This window comes from Montipora foliosa, unplaced genomic scaffold, assembly GCF_036669935.1.
Source record: "Montipora foliosa isolate CH-2021 unplaced genomic scaffold, ASM3666993v2 scaffold_19, whole genome shotgun sequence".
In the NCBI taxonomy this organism is placed as follows: Eukaryota; Metazoa; Cnidaria; class Anthozoa; order Scleractinia; family Acroporidae; genus Montipora; species Montipora foliosa.
In genome coordinates, this window is record NW_027179491.1 from 26,693 (window position 1) to 32,692 (window position 6,000).

At 45.0% G+C, this 6,000-nt stretch overlaps 13 non-coding genes and 2 pseudogenes across 13 annotated transcripts; all 15 read left to right on the plus strand.

Annotated features, from left to right (window-relative positions):
* The first annotated feature begins 156 nt into the window (after positions 1-156).
* LOC137986333 (5S ribosomal RNA) lies at positions 157-275 on the plus strand. Its single transcript, XR_011119726.1, has one exon. It is a non-coding gene; the product is annotated as a 5S ribosomal RNA (ribosomal RNA).
* A 251-nt stretch (positions 276-526) lies between these two features.
* Positions 527-645, plus strand: LOC137986334 (5S ribosomal RNA). Its single transcript, XR_011119727.1, has one exon. It is a non-coding gene; the product is annotated as a 5S ribosomal RNA (ribosomal RNA).
* A 251-nt stretch (positions 646-896) lies between these two features.
* LOC137986336 (5S ribosomal RNA) lies at positions 897-1,015 on the plus strand. The gene has a single exon (XR_011119728.1). It is a non-coding gene; the product is annotated as a 5S ribosomal RNA (ribosomal RNA).
* A 251-nt stretch (positions 1,016-1,266) lies between these two features.
* On the plus strand, positions 1,267-1,385 carry LOC137986338 (5S ribosomal RNA). Its single transcript, XR_011119730.1, has one exon. It is a non-coding gene; the product is annotated as a 5S ribosomal RNA (ribosomal RNA).
* Positions 1,386-1,636: 251 nt separating this feature from the next.
* On the plus strand, positions 1,637-1,755 carry LOC137986339 (5S ribosomal RNA). The gene has a single exon (XR_011119731.1). It is a non-coding gene; the product is annotated as a 5S ribosomal RNA (ribosomal RNA).
* A 251-nt stretch (positions 1,756-2,006) lies between these two features.
* LOC137986340 (5S ribosomal RNA) lies at positions 2,007-2,125 on the plus strand. Its single transcript, XR_011119732.1, has one exon. It is a non-coding gene; the product is annotated as a 5S ribosomal RNA (ribosomal RNA).
* A 251-nt stretch (positions 2,126-2,376) lies between these two features.
* On the plus strand, positions 2,377-2,495 carry LOC137986341 (5S ribosomal RNA). Its single transcript, XR_011119733.1, has one exon. It is a non-coding gene; the product is annotated as a 5S ribosomal RNA (ribosomal RNA).
* A 251-nt stretch (positions 2,496-2,746) lies between these two features.
* Positions 2,747-2,865, plus strand: LOC137986342 (5S ribosomal RNA). Its single transcript, XR_011119734.1, has one exon. It is a non-coding gene; the product is annotated as a 5S ribosomal RNA (ribosomal RNA).
* A 251-nt stretch (positions 2,866-3,116) lies between these two features.
* On the plus strand, positions 3,117-3,235 carry LOC137986343 (5S ribosomal RNA). Its single transcript, XR_011119735.1, has one exon. It is a non-coding gene; the product is annotated as a 5S ribosomal RNA (ribosomal RNA).
* Positions 3,236-3,486: 251 nt separating this feature from the next.
* On the plus strand, positions 3,487-3,605 carry LOC137986344 (5S ribosomal RNA). Its single transcript, XR_011119736.1, has one exon. It is a non-coding gene; the product is annotated as a 5S ribosomal RNA (ribosomal RNA).
* A 249-nt stretch (positions 3,606-3,854) lies between these two features.
* LOC137986345 (5S ribosomal RNA) lies at positions 3,855-3,973 on the plus strand. Its single transcript, XR_011119737.1, has one exon. It is a non-coding gene; the product is annotated as a 5S ribosomal RNA (ribosomal RNA).
* Positions 3,974-4,224: 251 nt separating this feature from the next.
* LOC137986357 (5S ribosomal RNA) lies at positions 4,225-4,347 on the plus strand (annotated as a pseudogene).
* Positions 4,348-4,598: 251 nt separating this feature from the next.
* Positions 4,599-4,717, plus strand: LOC137986346 (5S ribosomal RNA). Its single transcript, XR_011119738.1, has one exon. It is a non-coding gene; the product is annotated as a 5S ribosomal RNA (ribosomal RNA).
* A 610-nt stretch (positions 4,718-5,327) lies between these two features.
* LOC137986347 (5S ribosomal RNA) lies at positions 5,328-5,446 on the plus strand. The gene has a single exon (XR_011119739.1). It is a non-coding gene; the product is annotated as a 5S ribosomal RNA (ribosomal RNA).
* Positions 5,447-5,697: 251 nt separating this feature from the next.
* Positions 5,698-5,816, plus strand: LOC137986362 (5S ribosomal RNA; annotated as a pseudogene).
* The last annotated feature ends 184 nt before the right edge of the window (positions 5,817-6,000 follow it).

The following is a 6,000-nucleotide window of genomic DNA, read 5'->3' on the forward strand; positions in this document are numbered from 1 at the left end:
CAAATGTTAAAGTTGTCGTCACAATGTAACTGGTTGATGGCCTATTAATTGAACATTCTTTGCAGTCTGAAGGGAAGGCAAGGGGGATTTTCACTCGCTTTCTCGCTTGGCTAGACGAAAACAAATCACACATACAACTAGAGCTTGTATTCTTCCGTCTACGACCATACCACAGGCGAAAAACCGGGTCCCGTCCGATCCCCGCAGTCAAATCCTGTAGGGCGAGAGTAGTACTTCGCTGGGTGACCGCTTGGGAATTCCTCGTGTTGTAGGCTTCTACTTTATTGATTGCTTTTAGTTTATGGTTGATTCATGAGTTGTTATTTTCTTGCTTGTCCACATTGCATGAGCACTGAATTTTCGCGCGCGACAAATGTTAAAGTTGTCGTCACAATGTAACTGGTTGATGGCCTATTAATTGAACATTCTTTGCAGTCTGAAGGGAAGGCAAGGGGGATTTTCACTCGCTTTCTCGCTTGGCTAGACGAAAACAAATCACACATACAACTAGAGCTTGTATTCTTCCGTCTACGACCATACCACAGGCGAAAAACCGGGTCCCGTCCGATCCCCGCAGTCAAATCCTGTAGGGCGAGAGTAGTACTTCGCTGGGTGACCGCTTGGGAATTCCTCGTGTTGTAGGCTTCTACTTTATTGATTGCTTTTAGTTTATGGTTGATTCATGAGTTGTTATTTTCTTGCTTGTCCACATTGCATGAGCACTGAATTTTCGCGCGCGACAAATGTTAAAGTTGTCGTCACAATGTAACTGGTTGATGGCCTATTAATTGAACATTCTTTGCAGTCTGAAGGGAAGGCAAGGGGGATTTTCACTCGCTTTCTCGCTTGGCTAGACGAAAACAAATCACACATACAACTAGAGCTTGTATTCTTCCGTCTACGACCATACCACAGGCGAAAAACCGGGTCCCGTCCGATCCCCGCAGTCAAATCCTGTAGGGCGAGAGTAGTACTTCGCTGGGTGACCGCTTGGGAATTCCTCGTGTTGTAGGCTTCTACTTTATTGATTGCTTTTAGTTTATGGTTGATTCATGAGTTGTTATTTTCTTGCTTGTCCACATTGCATGAGCACTGAATTTTCGCGCGCGACAAATGTTAAAGTTGTCGTCACAATGTAACTGGTTGATGGCCTATTAATTGAACATTCTTTGCAGTCTGAAGGGAAGGCAAGGGGGATTTTCACTCGCTTTCTCGCTTGGCTAGACGAAAACAAATCACACATACAACTAGAGCTTGTATTCTTCCGTCTACGACCATACCACAGGCGAAAAACCGGGTCCCGTCCGATCCCCGCAGTCAAATCCTGTAGGGCGAGAGTAGTACTTCGCTGGGTGACCGCTTGGGAATTCCTCGTGTTGTAGGCTTCTACTTTATTGATTGCTTTTAGTTTATGGTTGATTCATGAGTTGTTATTTTCTTGCTTGTCCACATTGCATGAGCACTGAATTTTCGCGCGCGACAAATGTTAAAGTTGTCGTCACAATGTAACTGGTTGATGGCCTATTAATTGAACATTCTTTGCAGTCTGAAGGGAAGGCAAGGGGGATTTTCACTCGCTTTCTCGCTTGGCTAGACGAAAACAAATCACACATACAACTAGAGCTTGTATTCTTCCGTCTACGACCATACCACAGGCGAAAAACCGGGTCCCGTCCGATCCCCGCAGTCAAATCCTGTAGGGCGAGAGTAGTACTTCGCTGGGTGACCGCTTGGGAATTCCTCGTGTTGTAGGCTTCTACTTTATTGATTGCTTTTAGTTTATGGTTGATTCATGAGTTGTTATTTTCTTGCTTGTCCACATTGCATGAGCACTGAATTTTCGCGCGCGACAAATGTTAAAGTTGTCGTCACAATGTAACTGGTTGATGGCCTATTAATTGAACATTCTTTGCAGTCTGAAGGGAAGGCAAGGGGGATTTTCACTCGCTTTCTCGCTTGGCTAGACGAAAACAAATCACACATACAACTAGAGCTTGTATTCTTCCGTCTACGACCATACCACAGGCGAAAAACCGGGTCCCGTCCGATCCCCGCAGTCAAATCCTGTAGGGCGAGAGTAGTACTTCGCTGGGTGACCGCTTGGGAATTCCTCGTGTTGTAGGCTTCTACTTTATTGATTGCTTTTAGTTTATGGTTGATTCATGAGTTGTTATTTTCTTGCTTGTCCACATTGCATGAGCACTGAATTTTCGCGCGCGACAAATGTTAAAGTTGTCGTCACAATGTAACTGGTTGATGGCCTATTAATTGAACATTCTTTGCAGTCTGAAGGGAAGGCAAGGGGGATTTTCACTCGCTTTCTCGCTTGGCTAGACGAAAACAAATCACACATACAACTAGAGCTTGTATTCTTCCGTCTACGACCATACCACAGGCGAAAAACCGGGTCCCGTCCGATCCCCGCAGTCAAATCCTGTAGGGCGAGAGTAGTACTTCGCTGGGTGACCGCTTGGGAATTCCTCGTGTTGTAGGCTTCTACTTTATTGATTGCTTTTAGTTTATGGTTGATTCATGAGTTGTTATTTTCTTGCTTGTCCACATTGCATGAGCACTGAATTTTCGCGCGCGACAAATGTTAAAGTTGTCGTCACAATGTAACTGGTTGATGGCCTATTAATTGAACATTCTTTGCAGTCTGAAGGGAAGGCAAGGGGGATTTTCACTCGCTTTCTCGCTTGGCTAGACGAAAACAAATCACACATACAACTAGAGCTTGTATTCTTCCGTCTACGACCATACCACAGGCGAAAAACCGGGTCCCGTCCGATCCCCGCAGTCAAATCCTGTAGGGCGAGAGTAGTACTTCGCTGGGTGACCGCTTGGGAATTCCTCGTGTTGTAGGCTTCTACTTTATTGATTGCTTTTAGTTTATGGTTGATTCATGAGTTGTTATTTTCTTGCTTGTCCACATTGCATGAGCACTGAATTTTCGCGCGCGACAAATGTTAAAGTTGTCGTCACAATGTAACTGGTTGATGGCCTATTAATTGAACATTCTTTGCAGTCTGAAGGGAAGGCAAGGGGAATTTTCACTCGCTTTCTCGCTTGGCTAGACGAAAACAAATCACACATACAACTAGAGCTTGTATTCTTCCGTCTACGACCATACCACAGGCGAAAAACCGGGTCCCGTCCGATCCCCGCAGTCAAATCCTGTAGGGCGAGAGTAGTACTTCGCTGGGTGACCGCTTGGGAATTCCTCGTGTTGTAGGCTTCTACTTTATTGATTGCTTTTAGTTTATGGTTGATTCATGAGTTGTTATTTTCTTGCTTGTCCACATTGCATGAGCACTGAATTTTCGCGCGCGACAAATGTTAAAGTTGTCGTCACAATGTAACTGGTTGATGGCCTATTAATTGAACATTCTTTGCAGTCTGAAGGGAAGGCAAGGGGGATTTTCACTCGCTTTCTCGCTTGGCTAGACGAAAACAAATCACACATACAACTAGAGCTTGTATTCTTCCGTCTACGACCATACCACAGGCGAAAAACCGGGTCCCGTCCGATCCCCGCAGTCAAATCCTGTAGGGCGAGAGTAGTACTTCGCTGGGTGACCGCTTGGGAATTCCTCGTGTTGTAGGCTTCTACTTTATTGATTGCTTTTAGTTTATGGTTGATTCATGAGTTGTTATTTTCTTGCTTGTCCACATTGCATGAGCACTGAATTTTCGCGCGCGACAAATGTTAAAGTTGTCGTCACAATGTAACTGTTGATGGCCTATTAATTGAACATTCTTTGCAGTCTGAAGGGAAGGCAAGGGGATTTTCACTCGCTTTCTCGCTTGGCTAGACGAAAACAAATCACACATACAACTAGAGCTTGTATTCTTCCGTCTACGACCATACCACAGGCGAAAAACCGGGTCCCGTCCGATCCCCGCAGTCAAATCCTGTAGGGCGAGAGTAGTACTTCGCTGGGTGACCGCTTGGGAATTCCTCGTGTTGTAGGCTTCTACTTTATTGATTGCTTTTAGTTTATGGTTGATTCATGAGTTGTTATTTTCTTGCTTGTCCACATTGCATGAGCACTGAATTTTCGCGCGCGACAAATGTTAAAGTTGTCGTCACAATGTAACTGGTTGATGGCCTATTAATTGAACATTCTTTGCAGTCTGAAGGGAAGGCAAGGGGGATTTTCACTCGCTTTCTCGCTTGGCTAGACGAAACTAAATCACACATACAACTAGAGCTTGTATTCTTCCGTCTACGACCATACCACAGGCGAAAAATTAACCGGGTCCCGTCCGATCCCCGCAGTCAAATCCTGTAGGGCGAGAGTAGTACTTCGCTGGGTGACCGCTTGGGAATTCCTCGTGTTGTAGGCTTCTACTTTATTGATTGCTTTTAGTTTATGGTTGATTCATGAGTTGTTATTTTCTTGCTTGTCCACATTGCATGAGCACTGAATTTTCGCGCGCGACAAATGTTAAAGTTGTCGTCACAATGTAACTGGTTGATGGCCTATTAATTGAACATTCTTTGCAGTCTGAAGGGAAGGCAAGGGGGATTTTCACTCGCTTTCTCGCTTGGCTAGACGAAAACAAATCACACATACAACTAGAGCTTGTATTCTTCCGTCTACGACCATACCACAGGCGAAAAACCGGGTCCCGTCCGATCCCCGCAGTCAAATCCTGTAGGGCGAGAGTAGTACTTCGCTGGGTGACCGCTTGGGAATTCCTCGTGTTGTAGGCTTCTACTTTATTGATTGCTTTTAGTTTATGGTTGATTCATGAGTTGTTATTTTCTTGCTTGTCCACATTGCATGAGCACTGAATTTTCGCGCGCGACAAATGTTAAAGTTGTCGTCACAATGTAACTGGTTGATGGCCTATTAATTGAACATTCTTTGCAGTCTGAAGGGAAGGCAAGGGGGATTTTCACTCGCTTTCTCGCTTGGCTAGACGAAAACAAATCACACATACAACTAGAGCTTGTATTCTTCCGTCTACGACCATACCACAGGCGAAAAACCGGGTCCCGTCCGATCCCCGCAGTCAAATCCTGTAGTACTTCGCTGGGTGACCGCTTGGAAATTCCTAGTGTTGTAGGCTTCTACTTTATTGATTGCTTTTAGTTTATGGTTGATTCATGAGTTGTTATTTTCTTGCTTGTCCACATTGCATGAGCACTGAATTTTCGCGCGCGACAAATGTTAAAGTTGTCGTCACAATGTAACTGGTTGATGGCCTATTAATTGAACATTCTTTGCAGTCTGAAGGGAAGGCAAGGGGGATTTTCACTCGCTTTCTCGCTTGGCTAGACGAAAACAAATCACACATACAACTAGAGCTTGTATTCTTCCGTCTACGACCATACCACAGGCGAAAAACCGGGTCCCGTCCGATCCCCGCAGTCAAATCCTGTAGGGCGAGAGTAGTACTTCGCTGGGTGACCGCTTGGGAATTCCTCGTGTTGTAGGCTTCTACTTTATTGATTGCTTTTAGTTTATGGTTGATTCATGAGTTGTTATTTTCTTGCTTGTCCACATTGCATGAGCACTGAATTTTCGCGCGCGACAAATGTTAAAGTTGTCGTCACAATGTAACTGGTTGATGGCCTATTAATTGAACATTCTTTGCAGTCTGAAGGGAAGGCAAGGGGGATTTTCACTCGCTTTCTCGCTTGGCTAACGAAAACAAATCACACATACAACTAGAGGCTTGTATTCTTCCGTCTACGACCATACCACAGGCGAAAAACCGGGTCCCGTCCGATCCCCGCAGTCAAATCCTGTAGGGCGAAGTACTACTCTCGCTGGGTGACCGCTTGGGAATTCCTCGTGTTGTAGGCTTCTACTTTATTGATTGCTTTTAGTTTATGTTGATTCATGAGTTGTTCTTTTCTCGCTTGTCCACATTGCATGAGCACTGAATTTTCGCGCGCGACAAATGTTAAAGTTGTCGTCACAATGTAACTGCTTGATGGCCTATTAATTGAACATTCTTTGCAGTCTGAAGGGAAGGCAAGGGGAGTTT